The 19,850-nt window shown below is 39.3% G+C and overlaps 1 pseudogene; it reads right to left on the bottom strand.

Annotated features, from left to right (window-relative positions):
* Positions 1-798: 798 nt before the first annotated feature.
* LOC117311660 (UDP-N-acetylglucosamine--peptide N-acetylglucosaminyltransferase 110 kDa subunit pseudogene) lies at positions 799-4,061 on the bottom strand (annotated as a pseudogene).
* Positions 4,062-19,850: the final 15,789 nt, after the last annotated feature.

The following is a 19,850-nucleotide window of genomic DNA, read 5'->3' as shown; positions in this document are numbered from 1 at the left end:
TATTATTATCATCAGTGACAGTACCACAACTGTGCCCTTCAGAATTAATAATCACTCCTAAGGATCTTCATTTGGCACCAGATGATGAGGTTAAGAGAAACACTCTGGGAGGTTTTGAATCAGACTTGGTTTTTTGTTAGCCAAGTTACAGGAGAATTTTTAAAGTGGGGGGAAGGGAAGAAGGAAACGGACCAGGAGAAGAATTTAAGCCATCATCTATAAACCAACAAAGCACTGATAGTTCCAAACATTATGTCAGACACTAAAATGACTGATATAAGCTCAAGTGGTTTACAAAACCTATAAAAAGACTACACCAGCAAAGTCCCCATTTATCTGTAGAGTTCAGAAACTAAAACAAGGAATATTTTAGCTTAAAAGCTTATCTCAAGAGAATCATACACACTTCACATGAATAAAAATACCTGAAACCAAACATTTTTAAAAGCTCCAATACCCAAAATATAAAGAAAAATATTAATTCAGAAGACTCAATCAATCCATGATAATCACAAAACGGCTGGGCAATCTCTATCTCCCTTCCACACTAACCATCCATCCCATGGAAGACCAAGGGAGATCAGACCTTCCACACTTACCTTCCAGACCTTCCAGACACCTGGCTGCTGCAAAATTCTATGGAGACTCCTTGTGGAACAGCAGTTTCCCATCTCTTGTGTCTCTCCCTATCATGATCATGATCATGCAGGAAGCAAGTCTGGCTGTGCTATTTCTTATCATTGTCTGTCACCCATCTGCAACATGGTATTGTACAGATAAGGAAAAAGTTGTTCCCTTTCCCCCAGAAGGTTGAGGCTCAGGTACAGGGGTAATTCTCCTGTGAACACAGTCATTATTTAGGCCGACTCAGTGACTTCAACAGGCTTAATCATGTGATCAGGTTTGTTGCCAGCTGCGTAATGCTCCCACATCTGTAGATAGAGCCGCTCTAGGTCCATTGTGTATTGTTTGGTGTTGAACAGAGGGCTAGATGTTCTCTGCTTCCAGACTTTGCCACAAATTTTCTTCAGGTATTCTAGATCAGTTCCCAGTTTCACAGCTATGTCTTCATATTCTTGTCTATTTTGAGCAATAAGCTCAAGACAGCCTAAACAAGTGAGCTGGGAAGCTGCAACTCGGGAAGCAAGAGTCTCTCCTGGCATAGTCACCATGAGTGTCCCTGACCAAAGGACATCCATCCCTGTGGTGTGTCCATTACAGAGTGGAGTGTCCAAGCAGACATCAGCCAGCTGGCCTCTCCGAACATGTTCCTCTTTAGGAGCAACAGGTGAAAAAATGATACGGTTCTGGGGAAGGCCCATATTTTGTGCATACTGTTGAATATTAGGTTCTCCTACTGCTGGAAAACGCAACAGCCACAGTACACTATTGGGAACACGCTTCAGAATATTTGCCCACATCTGCAAAGTAGATGGGTCAATTTTATATAACTGATTGAAGTTACAGTACACAATGGCATCTTCCGGTAACCCGTACTGAGAACGTGTGGTTACAATAATGGTACGGGGAACCTCCTCTCCAGTGGCAGCCTTAATGTTGATCTGGGTAGTTGCCAGTCCATTGCTAAGACTGAATCCATTAATTGTTATCTGAATGTGTCCTCTGTTAATCATTTCAATAACTGCTTCTGCAATAGTATTCATAGGAATGACAGGCATATTAATAGCTGTATTACTGCTGTCTGCGTTGTCTCCTCCATGAGGACATTTCATCTTGACAATCTGCATATCTGGGAGACTATCAAGAAATGCTTTGAGGTCGATGCCGTTCAGCACAATCCGATTGTCATAAATGTGCCCATTGGACTGAAAATCGATGACTGCTTTCTTCTTCAGGTGAGGGAACATATTAGCATGATCACCAATAAAGAAAGTATGGGGCATATAAGCCAGTTTCTCAGAATACTGCTCAGCAACTTCAGCAGGTGAAGTTTCCTGATCAGTGATGATATAATCCATGAAAAGCACGCCACTGGTCCCAGGGTAGCCCAGCCACATTGCCTGATAGGAGCTGGCCTGAGATCAAAGAGTTCATTTCAAGCACCCCTGGTATAACCATTCATATTTACAAGGATGTGTATACCATCTTGATGGGTGCGATCAGCTGCTTTCCCATTGCATGGAATCTGAGAAAGATCAATGAAATGATGGGCTTCTGCCATCACCTTCGCTCGGAAGTTTGTGCCATCATCTGGGCTCAGGGCATAACAGAATACCTCAAATTTATCAGGATTGTGCATGCCTGGAATAGACTGCATAAGATGAGAAGTAGGATGATTCCCAAAGTCAGAACTCACGTATCCTACACACAGTCGACCATCACTGAGCTTCAAGTCTTTTGGATGTTCGTACGGTGGTTTATGAAGGACACCGATCTCATCCAAGCAGAGGTTCCCATGGCTCTCAGCAATAGCCTTCCTGAAGCCATGAGAAAGAGGATAGAGCATACTATGATGAGGCTGCACAGAAGGCAACCTATTCTTCTCCAGCTGGTCAGCCACAATGCTGACCAACTTCTTCATTCGCTCATCATAGTCTGTCCAATCACAGACAATCTGCAGGCAATGAGCCAAATCACAATAAGCATCAGGAAAATCAGGTTCAAGCTTCAGAGCAGTGCGATAAGAAGCAATTGCTTCTGGAATATTCCCTGAATACTTGTGAATGGAAGCCAGATTGCTGTGGGCATCCGCAAGTGCAGGGTTAATCTGAACGGCACGAGTATAACACTGCAAGGCTCCCTGAACATCCTGCATCTCCTTTAGAGTGTTTCCCATGTTACAGTAGGCATCAGCAAAGGTAGGACTGATTCGAACAGCCTCCTTATAATGCATCAGAGCTTCCTGCAGTTTTCCCTGCTGCTGCAATACACTTGCTAAATTTGAATGGGCAACAGCAAACTCTGGGAAGACTTCTAATGCTTTACAGTACAAGCGAACTGCCTCTTCAATGTTCCCCTGGTCTCCTTTGATATTGGCTAGGTTATTCAGAGAGTCTGCATGGGTGGGACACAGCCGGAGAGCTGTATTATAACAATCTTCTGCTTCAGCAACACTGCCCTTTTCTTCCAGAGCGTTGGCTAGGTAGCAGTAACCATCAGGGAAATGTGGTTGCAATTCAATAGCTCGCCTGTAGGTGTCTATTGCCAGATCTATCAGGCCTTGCTCATAGTATACACAAGCCAGGTTGGCACGTACCGCTGCATGATTTGGGCTCAAGCTTAGGGCACGAAGGTAAGCTGCCACAGCTCTGTCAAAAATCCGTGCCTCTTCCAAGACATTTCCTAAATTGATATAAGCATCCAGAAAATTGGGGTCAAGGGTGACAGCCTTTTCAAAGTGATGAATTGCAAGCCAAATCTCCCCTTGTGCATTGAAAACACAGCCATGATTACTCCAAGCTACTGCAAAGTTCGGTTGCGTCTCCATTGCTTTCAAATAACACGCCTTGGCTCCTTCCAAGCGACCCAGGGCTTTGAGCAGGTTCCCCAGGTCACTGCGAACACAGTACAAATCAGGATTGCACTAAAGAGCAGAGACGTAAGCTTGTACTGCCCCTTCCATGTCGCCTGCTGCTACCAAAGCGGCTGCCAGGTTAATATAACCATCGATGAAATCTGGTTTGAGATGCAATGCACGCCGGTAATGCTCAATTGCTTCCTGCAACTGCCCTCTTTCCTTGTACACATTCCCCAAATTCGAATAGGCTTCTGCCAGAAGAGGGTTCTGTTTAATTGCCAGAGTACTAAAGTGGGCAGATCTGTCCAGCCTTCGACACTGGAAGTGTAGAGATGAAAGTAATAAAAGTACTCCAGTATTGTCTGGCTCTTGTCTCCACAGCTGCATGCAGTGTCTCTCAGCTGCCTCAAAATCACCTGATTGATATTCTCGATGAGCCAACTCAGCTAACCCTTGGAAGGAAAGCATACGTTTCGTTGGTTCTGTGCTGTCGGCCACGTTGCCCACAGAAGACGCCATCTGGAGCTTCTGGAGAGAGTGAGAAAAGGGGGTAATTGAGTCCCGCTGCCGCCACTACTGGCAAGAATGTTTCTAGAGGTAGCAAATACGAGGGCAGCAGCCGTACCACTGATTTGGCAGGCTTAAGCGGCGGCGACAGTTACAGGCACCGAACCTTAGGAACTCTGGTTGGTCGTCTAACTCTCACGCTCTTGAAATCTTCATTCTTAACCCTGCCCTCTTCCACCATTTTTCTCCTAACCAGGGAATAAAAATTACCTATACACTTGCCTTAGAAGAAATCAAAAGTCAGTAGTCCAAACACTTTTCAAAATTTTGTTTTCTGCCCAGTTGGAAAGGAAATACATGATTGACTTTACTTCATCATTCATATAGTCAATGTGGAAAACATTAGGGTCGTGAATTTCAATACAGTAAGTTCAGAAAATTTTAAATTGGCCTTCCCAAACCACTAATAAGTAACCGATGTTGTATATAATGCTAAAATCTTAGAGACTGATTTTGATATTTTAAAAGTTCTGAAAGGATTAGCTAATTTTTCCTCATCATACTTCGCATGCCTCAAACCTGAGTATTACTTTTTTAAAAATAAATTTATTTATTTTTATTTATTTATTCTTATTTTGGCTGCGTTGGGTCTTCAATGCTGCGTTCAGACTTTCTCCAGTTGCGGCGAGCGGGGGCTACTCTTTGTTGCGGTGCCCGGGCTTCTCATCACAGCAGCTTCTATTGTTGTTCCACAACTCTATGGGTTCCTTTTTAGGTCCAATGAAGAACCCTAGAAATTAATTCACGTAATTATAGGTTTTTGCAAAATTGTCAAAAGTGAGATATTTTCACTTCCATCAGGTAAGACCAGCGTCTCTTTCTTTGCCAATTTTCCTTCTATCATATTCCGCTATGTTGGATCATATTGGAATGGCCACAGGCTTTTTTGAAATCTGGCTAAGGAGATTTTCTTTTGTTCTGTGGTACGCGGACCTCTCACTGTTGTGGCCTCTCCCGTTGTGGAGCACAGGCTCTGGACGCACAGGCTCAGCGGCCATGGCTCACGGGCCTAGCCGCTCCACAGCATGTGGGATCTTCCCGGACCGGGGCACAAACCCGTGTCCCCTGCATCAGCAGGTGGACTCTCAACCACTGCGCCACCAGGGAAGCCCTAAGGAGATGTTTTAAGTGAGGCTATTATGTGATTTTCAGACATCACCATATGTAATTGACTATATACTATCCCATTACAGGAATAACTTCCAGTACTCATACTGACTACTCTACTGACTTAACTAGCACAAGACACAGAAGCATAAGGACAAAAACCACCTTACAATATAGCCATGTCTCGCACTTCACAGCTCTCAAAGCATGTGCGTTTGAAGAAAAAAAAAACAACTGAAAAGTACAAAACCAGAAGTTATTCTGTGGAAAATTACTTCAATCATCAGGCATGTGAAAGATAAGTCAAAGATTCAGTTTTCATCAATGCTTAGTCAAAACGGAAATTTTCTTCTGTCAAGAATATACTCCAGAGGCTTCCCTGATGGTGCAGTTGTTAAGAAGCCACCTGCCAATGCAGGGGACAAGGGTTTGAGCCCTGGTCCGGGAAGATCCCACATGCCACGGAGCAACTAAGCCGTGGTGCCACAACTACACTGCCTGCGCTCTAGAGCCCGTGAGCCACAACTACTGAGCCTGCGAGCCACAACTACTGAATCCTGCGTGTCTAGCGCCTGTGCTCTGCAACAAGAGAAGCCACCGCAATGAGAAGCCTGTGCACCGCAACAAAGAGTAGCCCTCACTCTCTGCAAGTAGAGAAAGCCTGCGCACAGCAACGAAGACCCAAAACAGCCAAAAATAAATAAATAAATAAATAAATAAATAAATAAATAAATAAATAAAAGAATATACTCCATCAACAATGTGTGTAATGGAATGGTGTGAATGAGTATTTTATCAGAATTCCTGTAATGCACAAGCCTATAGCAGTACTGAAATCAGTAATGCATTTATAATAGTAAATATTTATGACGAAGTAATCCATAGAGGTTTTCTCAAAGTTAACAATGAAAATTAATGTGACATTATCAATAATAAATTGTGAAGCTGAAAGAAGCTTTTCTAAACTATTAATAACTAGAAGCAAATTGTAATCAACGATGTTACAAGAAATCTATGTCTAAAAACTACAAAGTTTATTTCTTAAAATTTTATTTCGAAAATATATAAACTGTCGTATGAGGAGGCAGTTAAAGAATATATAGCTAAAAAAGTGGGGGAAAAGTTTTATAGAGACACATCTGGCAGTAATTTTTAAATGTCATTTTCGTGGATTTTGTGACACCTATAGTATTGATATTTGAAAGCATTTAAAAAATTGTAATTTGAAGATTTGCTACTTCCAGGTAGAATAAAATATTTTGAAGCAAAACAATGTTTCCGCTGAGAAAAACATAAAAAGCCAAATAGCCAGCATTCAATCAAAAAGTTCTAGACAAACCAAGAGATAGAATCATATGACTAAAATTCTAAGAAAAGAACAGACAATACAAAAATATTTATATAAGATATTGTGTATCTTTATCAGGAAAAGTCTTTCTCAAGAAAAGACTTTAAAATCTTCAGAATTAATATTATATTTTATTTATTTGTATATTATATTTATATATAGATATTTATATATTTATATAAAGAACTTAAAGATAAAGCCCTAGTTAAGGCAGTGACAATAGTAGCAGTGGGAGTGAAAAGAAATGGTTATATTCAAGCACATTTTGTCAGTAAAAGTCCAAGATCAAATGTCTGACTGCACACATGGGATGGATAGACAGAGTTGGAAAAATCAAAGTTAACTATAGAGGTTCTAGTGAAGATGGGGTTGCCGTCACCCAACCCAAGGGGTTGCGATCATCCCCAAGTCATAGGAGACTCAAAGGGAAGGTCATGGTCAGAGGCAAAGTTAATTGGTGGGAAAATAAGACTCCCAGTCTCTCCATCTCCTTATACCAGTTTTTTTTTTTAACATCTTTATTGGAGTATAATTGCTTTACAATGGTGTGTTAGTTTCTGCTTTATAACAAAGTAAATCAGTTATACATATGTCCCCATATCTCTTCCCTCGTGCATCTCCCTCCCTCCCACCCTCCCTATCCCATCCCCCTAGGTGGTCACAAAGCACAGAGCGGATCTCCCTGTGCTATGTGGCTGCTTCCCACTAGCTATCTGTTCCTTATACCAGTTTTGTTTTTCTGCTCATATACGTAGCAGCATTTCATTCAAGGGGAAAGTCATTGATCTGACTGGTCAAATTAAACAACATAGTTCAAGGCACATTTACAGTGGTTAGTTCCTCCACAATTTAGAAAGTCACATTCACAATTTCTCTCTTCCTATGCCACAGAACACATTGGCCATTCCTCCAAAGTTTCCATTACACAGAGTGGACCAGAGATGACGTTAGCCCTGAACTGAGAGCTTGGCATGAGATGGTGTCAGCCCCACGTAGAGCTCTGGCATAAGTTATAACCCATCCCAGCTCTACAGAGAGCTCTGCATGGAATCCTGGGAGTAAACTCAGCCATAATAATGGGATTCTGTTTTTCATTTGCTTTTCTTCCTTGCTTAACTTTCCCTGGCCACTCTGACAAACAAACTTTCAGGCACTCCTGGGCCACTCGCTAACTTTATTCCATTTAATGTCATCCAGATTCCCAAGAAAATTACTAACTATAAGGAGGGAAATTTGGAACATGGTGAGTTTTAGATGCCTGAAATATACAGGTCATTGAATCCAGTTAAGTAGCAAATTATCTGGATCTCAAATATGCCAGTAGAATAGCAGACTAAGCTCAATTTAATGTACTCTTACTGGAGACACACGTAAATTCTGGGTCAATTTTGAAAAAGTTAAAAGCACATAGCAGAGATTAAAAGAAAGAAACACCTGCATGTTTCAGAAAGTAACAGAGAAATTAAATCCAGAGAAAGAAGATTGGACTGATGTCTGTGGGTTCCGTTCCTTAGTATAGGCCTTATGTAAATAGGGGCTGGAGCTAGGAATCTAACATTACCTTGAGGCCAGGAATTTAGATTCAGGATGGAACAATATTGAGAAGTTGGTACAGATATCCTACAGAAATTTCATGAGGAACTGCTTAGTCCATTAAGAGGGCCAAGGGAGGTGGTGAGGAAGATTGATATCTCTTGAAAACCTTCAGGTACAGAAAACATCAACACCTCTGAAAAGTAGGCCTGTCCTTCCCAGCGTTGTGATGGCCAGGTTGTCACTAACCTGTAAGGCCCTGTATGAATCAGAAACTGCAAGGAGAGTAATTCAAAGAAAAACAGATGCAGGATGGGTGTGGCAATAAATCCTAGGACCCTATCAGAAACAAAATTAAAACCACTCTAAAGGGAAATTTTAACAAACCAGAGCAGATAGTATCCTAACCAGAATAGAATAATAATTCTGAGGAAGTTATCTTAGTTATTTAAGTAATATTCAATGCATTTCCATGGCCAGGCCCTTTTGAAGAATTCTAAAACATATACAGACAATTCATTTACATCTTACATATCCCACCATCCAGAGCCAAATTCACTTAAGTACTGTACTGGTGGAAATTGAGCAGCACTATGGGGACAATAAAAAGGTGTTTACCATCAAAAAACGTCAAGGTAAGAAAGATAATGTCTAATTTTTAATTATCCTGTGGTTTATTGAAATCTTTTGGAAACCCAAAATAGAGAAAACCTAGGAGGCAATGAAGACTTAAATCTTTAGAGATTTATCAACTCATCTATAAAAGCTTTATTAATCTCTTCTTTTAATACCACTCCTGAGAGGTATAAATGTGTCCAGTGATAGGGTTGAAGAAGCCTGAGAGAATTTCAATTGTTTACTATTCTTGGTCAGCTATTAAGACCTTTCAGGAGCATCTTGATTTTCATGGCATCATCCAACAAAAAGCAGGATATTTTACAGAAAGTCCTGGTCCACTTTTTGGCTTGCTTTTGTGTTTACGTTTTTGGTTTTCTCACATTGGGCGGTACATTAGGCTACCTATTGCATACTCCCTCATTCATGCATGCATTCATTCAAACAATATTTACTGAATTGAGCTATTTAATTAACACCCAATAAATGATGTTTAGATGAATGAATGCGCTTTTTATCAAAGTAAGTGTAAGTACTGAGAAAAATTACAGAATGTATGATCCCAGCCCCACAAAAGCGTATAATTGTGTTGAGGATATAACATATGCTGATGAAATAACTAATATATCATATTGGACAGTTTCTAAGTTCAAAAATGAGTTTTTATAAATAATCAGAACCTAAGGAGGACAAAGAAGGGACAGTTCATTATGGGTTGAATCTATCAATAAATGTACATTTCAGATGAGATTTGAGATTGACCTTAAAGAAAGAAGAGGACTTAGATATATGAACAGAGAACAAAAAAGGCATGGTGATAGCATGTGCATAGATAGTGTGGCCAATATTTATGTTCTTCCTTAAAGATAGTCAGAGATAACCCAAATGTAACTGTTCCCATGGGTCCATTCTCAGTATCCAAACAAAACGGCAAATCCTATCTTAGTAAAACTAATGAAAAACACACTCTTTAACAAAGAGATTGTGAAGGAAAGGGGGAGAGAAAGGCTTGCATCCCACACCACACAACAAAACTTATTTAATTATGTTTCATTTTCTCCGTCTGAACATTTACTCTCCCTCTCTCTGTACGTCTCTCTTCTCCCACATCTGGCCACACTCTACAAGCCACCTTTCCAGATCTTTCCAGAACTCTCCATCCTAGTTTCATTATGCCACAAGTTAAACATCTCACAGGTCTCCAGGACGCATCCTCATCACTTATTCCACAAAGACAAACAAAGGACACTTCTCAGGATCACGTTTCTTGGAAGGAAGAAGTCACGAGGAGTGATTATAAATAATATAAGGTGGAGAGCAGTGACTTAAAATACCATTTTTCCTCTTAGAATGTGAATACAGGGAACTTTGGGAAACTAGAAAATCTAGAAAGGATTCATTGATAATTATTTATTTTCAATGAATAAAATAAAACGTAATAATATGGCTAAACTCTGACAGATAAACTTTTTCAAAAGTTGCTTTCACACACCTTCACTATTGGGATGTTTGATAAACACATCTTTCCTTCTTCACTTTCTTCTTTCTTTGCAGATACTGGCACCAAACTTTCAAACAGTAAGAACCTTCCCATAAGTCCCTTGCCAGGCAAGATTAAGGTATAACAATCCAAACAGATTTTTGAAGAAGATAACTGGTTGAAAGCACAGGAAAAGAGCTGGGTTGCCCTTTTTCAACAGTCACATAATGAGTAATGTGGGAATTGGTTTACAAAGTCTCTCTCTATGAGGGGTTAAGGTTAAGATTAGAACTTCTGAGGCCAGAAGAGCAAAATAACTACAACAACCCACATATTTTCAAGAGCCGCCCTTTGGATGTGAGGGGTTGATTTTTCCCACTCTTTTTTCAGCAGCCCAACTGGTGCCTTTAGTAAATGACATAAGAGAATACAGTGTGGCCAAGAAGGCTTAGATTTCCTTAGCCCCAAGTCAGATATTCTCAAGTGACTGTCCACTCAAATTAAAAAGAGAGATTTACAAGAGGAAACTGGATACAACTGAGTGTACTTTTATTTCAGCCCTTTACCTGAATGTTTTGTTTTGATTTCAGTTCTCCACTGAAGTTGCCTACATTAATATATTTTTAAGAACATTTCCTTAAGTTGAAGTATTCATTCAGTATATTCATTTACTATAATTGAGAAAAGCCAAATGACTTAGGCAAATTCATTTCTATATTGCCACAGCAGTGTATTGTGAACTAAATGACACCTGGCAGTTCTTTACTCAGATACTAACTCAATTAGAAGGCAGAACAAGGATACCTACCCATTCAGGGAAGGAAAGGTCACTTAGCCTCTGTAGCTGTCTTAGGTCTCTTATCATCAGAGTAGCAAATTGAAGACTAAAAACCATACGATCATCTCAATAGGTGCAGAAAAAGCTTTTGAAAAAATGCAATATCCATTCATGGTAAAAACTCTCCAGAAAGTGGGCATACAGGGAACATACCTCAACATAATAAAGGCCATATATGACAAGCCCATAGCTAACATACTCAATGGTGAAAAGCTGAAAGCCTTTCCCCTAAGATCAGGAACAAGACAAGGATGCCCACTCTCACCACTTTTATTGAACAGAGTTTTGGAAGTCCTAGCCACAGCAATCAGACAAGAAAAAATAAATAAATAAAAGGACTCCAAAATGGAAAGGAAAAAGTAAAACTGTCACTGTTTGCAGATGGCATGATACATAGAAAATCTGAAAGACACCATCGAAAACCTATTCGAGCTCAAACATGAACTTGGTAAATTTGCAGGATACAATAGATTTCTATATATAAATTTTGTATTTCTATACACTCACAGTGAACTATCAGAAAGAGAAATTAAGGAAACAATCCCATTTACAATCGCATAAAAAAGAATAAAATACATAAGAATAACCCGCCTAAGGAGGTAAAAGACCTGTACCCAGGAAACTATATGACACTCATAAAAGAAATGAAAGATGACACAAACAGCTGGAAAGATATACCGTGGTCACGGATTGGAAGAATTAATATTGTTAAAATGACCATCATACCCAAGGACATCTACGCATTCAATGCAGTCTGTATCAACATATCAAGGGCATTTTCCACAGACCTAGAACAAATAATTTTAAAGTTTGTATGGAAACACAAAAGATCCTGAATAGCTAAAACAGTCTTGAGAAAGAAGAACACAACTGGAGGAATCATGCTCCCTGGCTTCAGACTGTGCTACAAACCTACAGAAATCAAAACAGTATGGTACCGGCACAAAAACATCCATCACTGGAACAGAATAGAGAGCCCAGAAAGAAACCCATGCACTTATGGTCAATCAATCTATGACAAAGGAGGCAAGAATATGCAATGGAGAAAAGTCAGGGCTTCCTTAGGGATGGTTTCATCAATTTGTTTTCCTAAATGCACCATACTTTTCCATGTCTTCGTATACCTTGTGATTTTTTTGGTTGAACATTTGGCTTTCACATATTATAATGTGGTGCCTATGGAAATCAGATTCTCTCACTTTCCCAGGGTTTTCAGGGCTTTTGATTGTTGAAGGCTGTAGTAGTCTGTTTGTTTAGGGACCTTTCCAAACTATTTTAGCAATAACCGTACTCCTTATCGTATGTAGGCATTGAAGTCTTGTTCCTTTAGTTCATGTTTAGCTAATGTTTTGACAGAGATGTCCTTGAATTCCTGCACCTAAGACAAACAAAAACAAATATACACAAGCACATCCACATGCACACTCAAAACCACACACCTCTCCCCATTGTGCAGATTGCTGGATCACTCCTTCAACATTTAGCTGACCTGCACTGAGGTCAGGGCTCAGCCCATGGTAAAAGCTTAGAGACTCCCCTGGCGTTTTCAGAACATGCATCTGATCTTGAGTATGCATGTGGCTTTCTTAATTTCTCTGGACACATGTGTACTTTTTGTATGTTCTAAGTTCCCAAAGAATCTCCCCCAACTTTTGCTCCTGCATCTTATGTGGTCTATTGTATTTCAATGCACAGTCTTCTGCCCCAGCCATTTGTGCTTTGTTAGTTCACCTTGCACTGTTTTTGAGCAATGACCGCTGCTTTTCCAGACTGTGTTCCAAGTTAGCTAAGACACAGTTAAGCATCTTGTGTCAGTCCTTCAGGTAGCTCCCAGACAGGTTAGAACAGATACACATAATAATCTGAGAGTACGGTCTCTTCTGCTCCCTCCTGAAGCAGGATTGAGGGTCCCATACTAGGAATGGTCTGCTGCTACTTTAAGACTATCACTGCATCAAGACTCTACCACTTTAAGACCATCACTACACTAACAGTGGATGGGGCAAGGGTAAGTAAAATGCCACAAAGCTTTCCTGCCATTTTCCAATTGCCTCTTCCCTGGTTCAGTATGTGTTTGGTTGCTGTAAATCTTTGCCTGATTTCAGGACTAAGAGAAACTCAAGGAACCCCACAACAAGAAACAGTATAATCAAACTCTCAGATGCCAAAAGACAGAGAAAGAATCTTTTCTCCCAAAGGAGAAAGAAAAAACAAATTTGTTACAAAGCAGGGATCCTCAAAAAGATTCATAGCTAATTTCCTCTCTGAAACCACGGAAGCAAGAGGCCAGACATATTTAAAGTGCTGAAGGAAAAAAACTGTCCACCAAGAATTCTATATTTGGCCAAACTGGTTTCAAAACTTAGGGAGAAATTAACACATTCCCAGATGAACAAAGGCTGAGGGCGTTTGTTTTACAACTTCCTAACACTGCCCTATGACAAATGCTAAATTGAACCTTCAGGTTGAAATGAAAGGACACTAGCCAGCAACTCGAAGCTGTATAAAGAAATAGAAATCTCCAGTAAAGAGAAATACATGGGCAGATACTAAGGCCAGTATTGTGCTACTGGCTTGTAACTCTACTTTTTATTTCTTACATGATTGAAAAAACAAATGCATAAAATAATAATAAATCCATGTTATTGAGCTCACAAAGTATAAAGGTGTAATTTTTGACAACAATAATGTAAAGAGGAGGAATGGAACTGTAGAGGAACAGAGTTTCTGTGTGCTATTGACGTTGGTTTCAATTCAAATGATATTGTTTGAACTTTTGAAGGGTAAATGTAATCTTCTTGATAACCACAAAGAAAATATCAATAGACTATATGCAAAAAGAAATGAAAAAGGAATCAAGAGTTCACTACAAGAAAATCGGCTAAGCACAGAAGAAGTCAGTAATGTAGTAAATGAGGGGCAAAAAATGCATAAGACATACAGAAAACAAGCAGGAAACAGACAGAATTAAGTTCTTCCTCATAAGTAATTTTTTGAAAAAAGTAAGTGGATTAAGCTCTCCAATAAAAGATAATATTGCAGAATGGACTCTAAAAACAACCATAATCCAAGTTTATGCTGTCCGCACAAAAACTCACTTGATTTCAAGAGACACAAGTTGGTTGAAAGTTAAAGCACAGAATAAAAATATCCCATGCAAATAGTAACAAAAAGAAAGAAAGAGAGAGAGAAGAAAAAGAAAGGAAGGAAGGAAGCAAGGAAGGAAGCAAGGAAGGAAGATAGATCTGGGATAGGCTACGTTAATATCACACAAAATAACTTTAAATCAAAAACTATCACAAGAGGAAAAGGAGGCCACTATATGTTGATAACAAGTTCAATCTATCAAGAAGATATAACAACTATAAACATATATGTACCAACAAGCCCCAATATGTGAAGCAGACATTGACAGAATTGAAGAAGAAATAGATAGTTCTAAAAATAATGGTTGGATCAATACCTTGCTTTCAATAATTGGATAACACATCTAGACAGAGGATCAGTACAGAGGTAGGGGGACTGAATAACACATTTAACCAACTAAACCTAACAGCCATATATAGATCACTCCACTCAACAACAGCAGAATACACATTTTTCTCAAGTACACATGGAACATTCTCCAGAAAGACCATATGTTACGCCACAATACAGTACCATACATTTTTAGAAACTGAAATCATACAAAGTATCTTCTTTAGCCACAGTGAAATGAAGTAGAAATCAATAACAGAACCATTGGTAGCCACTTCCCATCATGCCTGCCACACATGATATAAAGCAATGAAGGGAAAACATACTTGACCATTTAGAAAAGTGGGAAAGAGGACATACCATTGACACAGAGTGTGTGCTGTTTCCCGTTGTCAGGGATAGAAATAAATTAGCATCATTTATTCATTAGTGTGTTATTTCTTGGTCAATCATTGCGCAGCCAGTGTTTCTGCCTGATGGAAGTTTTCCTATACTCAGTGTTGAGTGGAGACAACCTTGAAAGGGACATTTAAAGGATTATACTGTGATGGGCCTTAGCAGTACCCTTCCTCCTACTGCCAGTATTTAGGCTGGGGTATTTCCATGGAGTGTGTACAATCGTAGGCCCCAGGTCACCAGAATTTAGTTGGATTCGTTTTGTTAATACATTCCCTCAGTACTTTGTCTTTTATTTGACTGTTGCATTTACTTCATTCTTTATTATCACTGCAAAACAACTTTGTTTCCTGTTCAGATGCCAAAAGTGATATCAATACCTCCTGAGTTTTACACATCACAGATCTGTTTTACATATCAGAGACAGAGACAGCAACTATTTCCAATGACTTTGAGACATACTTTGAACATGAGATTAACATGTGAGTGTTGAAATGTGTGTCGCGCTCATTATACTTGCTCTAAAAGGTTTCAAACTGCAAGATTTAAAAATCTTTATCTCTGATAGTTTTCCTGTGCTGTCCCTTTGTGTCAGACTGTTAATGTGCAGTCTGGCCCTTCAAATAATGTGGCTTTGTAACCAATTATTTACATGTTGTTTTATCCACAGAGAATCTTTTTTTAAAAATAATTTATTTATTATTTATTTTGGCTGTGTTGGTCTTTGTTGCTGCACATGGCTTTCTCTAGTTGGGGCAAGCAGGGGCTACTCTACATTGTGGTGGTGTGGGCTCCTCATTGCTGTGGCTTCTCTCGTTGCAGAGCACGGGCTCTAGGCGCTAGGGTTTCAGTAGTTGTGGCACGTGGGCTTCAGTAGTTGTGGCTCATTGGCCCTAGAGCACAGCTCAGTAGTTGCGGCGCACGGGCTCAGTTGCTCCGCGGCATGTGGGATCTTCCCAGACCAGGGCTCGAACCCATGTCCCCTGCACTGGCAGGCGGATTCCCAACCACTGTGCCACCAGGGAAGTCCCCACACAGAGACCCTTAAGGTCAAAACATACAACTCGATTAACTACACTTCCTCCTGTTCAAATTTCCCTCATCTTTTCTTCATCTTCTGTCTATGTTTCCTTGGCCCTGTTTATATTAAGTGCTTTTGCCATTATATTTGATTGTCTGTATTTTGCCCGAGTTACCACAATGCTTTATGAGACATGGTAGGATATAAATGCATTTAAGTAATATATATATAGATAGATAGATAGATAGGTAGATATGGATATATAGATATATATATGTAGTTTGCTTGAGTGCAGTGTTTTTTTTTTTTCTGTACTGATTCATTAGCATGGGTCGGTATAAAATTTAGCATAGGTCAATATGTAATTTCTAAACTAATAAAGTCTTAAAAGTGAGGAATTAAGTCTTTTTGAATTTTATTATTTATTGTAAAGAGCAGAATAGCATACATAAACAGGTGCCTAAGGAAATTTGTATTCTAATATGGACTCTCATAAACACCTTTTTTTTTTCTTTTAATGGTATGACAGTAGGCCATTTGATTATTTCTATTTTTATGGCTTTAAACTTTAAAACAATAAATATTCGTAAATTTTAAAAAGTATTTTTTCTGGGCGTTCCGACTGGTGGGGGCGCGGTGGTGGTGAGGAGGCCGCCTGCCCTGAGCAGGTGGCCTCCGTTGCTGGTAATGGATCCCGCGAGCCATGGCGGGTGAGCCTGGCGGCCGGGCCCCTGAGCCATGGCCGCTGAGCCTGCGCGTCCCGGAGCCTGTGCTCCGCAACGGGAGAGGCCACAGCAGTGGGAGGCCCACGTACCACAAAAAAAGGAAAAAAAAAAGTATTTTTCTTTATTTGATGCGGGTGGGATACTGGAGAAATGAAGGTCAAACACCTATTGAGGAATCCATACTTGTCTATATATTGTGTACTTTTATTTCCATAACTGATTTAAAATTCCTAAAAGGATGCTATAATAAGTTATTATGCCATTTTTACAGACTGAATTAAGTGAATTTCAGGGAGGTAGGAAACTTGCCTAAGGCTATCAGCTGCCAAGCGGTAGGAGTGAGAATTAAATCCAGGTATACCTATCGCCAAAGTTTCTGCTCATCTCTTTACATCATCCACTTTTAATAGCCAATGCTTTCTGCTTCAAATATGACTGAGGTTTCCAGACAGTCAACATTCCTTTGTAATCAGAATAAAAAATTACTGTTGATTCTCTAAAGACATATTCCTTTTCCATTAAGTGCCTTTAGTTGTTCAAATTACTTCCAGACAGTAGTAATCACACAGTTGGAGACTAAGACAGAACTCAGGGATGTGTCTAGCAGTCAGTAAAGACCAACTGGGCTCACTGATGATATTTACGATCATTTCCTCTAGACTAACATAAGCTTATTATAGACCCTAATAATTCACAGTACTGCCCTTGCCTGATTGTTTGTTCTTCTCCTCTATCACTCTCTCTTTCCCCATATTATTATTATTTTTGGCAATTTTTGGTGAATTAAATTCAGGATTAGTATTCAGGAGTACTAGTCACAAAAGCAGAGAATCTTAGCTCACAACAAAGAAGAGAATAGAGAAATGTATAAATTATATTGAATACACACACATACACCCATGTCCAACTATATGTTGCACTTCTCCAAAATCTATTCAGTATCTGCACATTTACTGTATATTAGCAGTAAGACTAGAAATGAGCGTAACGCTTGTTTACAAGGCACAGATAACAGACCCAATATGGAAATTACTAGCAATGAAATGGGAAGAAAGACTACAACAAGGAATGTAGATATTTTTGTTTCCTAGCTATGATGCCAATATTGAACTTTCAACTTGAGTCAAGGAGGCCATAAAAAGTTGTATTAGTTTCCTAGAGCTGCCATGACAAAGTACCAGAGACTGAGGAGGTTAACAACAGAAATTTACTCACTCACAGGTCTAGAGGCTAGAAATCTGACATAAGGTGTCGGCAGGATTGATTTCTTCTCAAGTATCTCTTCTGGTTTGTAGATGCCATGTTTTCCTTTTGTCTTCACATGGTCTTCCTCTGTGCATGTCTGTGTCCTAATATTTTCTTTTTATAAGCACGCCAGTCATATTGGATTAGAGCCCACCCATTTGACCTCAATTACCTATTTAGGGCCTTATCTCCAAATACAGTCCTATTACGAGGTATTGGGAGTTAAGACTTCTACATATTACGTGAGCAGGACACAATTCGCTGATATAGAAGATAAGAGTAATTTAAAGCAAGTAACTATTGTTCAGTGAGTTGCTTAGGATATGAATTTACTCAAGAAAACCAGAAGAAATTAACATAACCTGTATGTTATACAAAGATATTAATTAATCACCATAACATCCTGTGAGATGGGCATTAAATCATACTAAGCAAGATGAAGCACTTATCCAGAATTGTATATTGGTACTTTCCAGAATTTAAACCAGGTATTTTCCCGTTCCATTCTACGCTATATTATTCATTTCATTATTTGAAATGATTTTGAGTCTTCATTTTTGCTTAGTTTCTGGTTATATGGGGATAGAATGGAGTTGGATCTTTTCAGTGACATTCACACATGGGGAAGGATTGCGTGCAGAACTTCAGCAATCTTTCCAATGGAGAACACTAACACAGAACCAGAAACACTGTTATTCTTTTGGTTTCAGTGATCTTTCCAGAAGCACTACAAGGATCAATTTTAGAGCCCAATGTTTTCCAAACTTCATCACAATGGGCTCTGTAGGGTCCTCTACAGTATCTAAGAGACATAACTAGTTTCCAGTCCAAGTCACTTAAGGAGTTCTGATTGTTCCTGTGAGGAAATCAAGTGACATCCTAGCAGGTAACTTAGGATAGTTTCTTCAGGGCCCCAGGCAAAACCTGATACACAGTAATAGTCATTGTTAACTGCATCTTTGACATGATTAATCAGGTATCAAAGAGTCTATAAATTGGGAGAAATTATGATCAAAGAAAGAAACCCAGACCACAGATTCTAATTAATCTCATTATTTATGAGTTTAACTTGGGTAACCTAATTTTCCTTCTTCTAGACATTTCCATTCATCTCCACAAAGAGACCAGAATAATCACCTTCCAATACAAGTTTATTTGTGTTGCTTAATTTAAGCATACAGGGACTTCTACACTTCACTCCACCAATTGTTGCCAGGAAGAAAGGAGACGTGATATTTTGTCTTGAATTAGGTATGCCACCATACTTTGACTTAGCTCATCCTACTGGAAGCACTTTGAGGCAGATTCTACATCCTTGTCTTACATCCTCTACAGAATCAAGCCAAGGGAATGCACACCAGTTACAGCTGGAAAAACATTTTGTTCTGGGTTATACTTTTAGCCTTTACCACCAAGACTTTATCACCAAGACCTATCTTTACAGTCTCGAACAGGAGCCCTTCTTGCCTTCCCTTTCATTTGACTAGGAAGGTAGGGGAAGAACTGAGAAGTACCAAAGTCCTAGCAGCCAGCACAGATAAATCATCGGTGGAGATAGTGTTTCTTTCAAAGATATAAACATAACGAGGAAGTCCTAGTGTTTTTGAAACAACTGTGATAATAAAATTCCATGAACCTAGAAATCCAGATGCAGATCAGTAACATCTTGGTTAAAATAAGCTGTTTATGTCATGGCATGGACGAGTGTACATACATTAAGAAGAACGAGATACTCTTTTCTATGAGAATTCTCTTTTCACTGAATTCATCAGTGCTGCAAAACAATGTTACATATACTTTTTTCTTTAACATTACATCAGGCATCCTCATCTTGTCCTGCATTTATTGCCAGTGTACTAAAGTCTATCACTTACCGTTTTCTTTTTTAGCAATAATTTCTTCTATTTTGGAAGCATCATCAATCCCTATTTTTCCCTTTCTTTTAAATTACAATATATATGAATTTTATAAAAATATCTTTGAGATATTTCAAGTGATTGTATACTTTTTGCTCTCCTTT

This window comes from Tursiops truncatus, chromosome 3, assembly GCF_011762595.2.
Source record: "Tursiops truncatus isolate mTurTru1 chromosome 3, mTurTru1.mat.Y, whole genome shotgun sequence".
NCBI classification, from domain to species: Eukaryota; Metazoa; Chordata; class Mammalia; order Artiodactyla; family Delphinidae; genus Tursiops; species Tursiops truncatus.
This window is presented reverse-complemented; position numbering and strand designations above follow the sequence as displayed.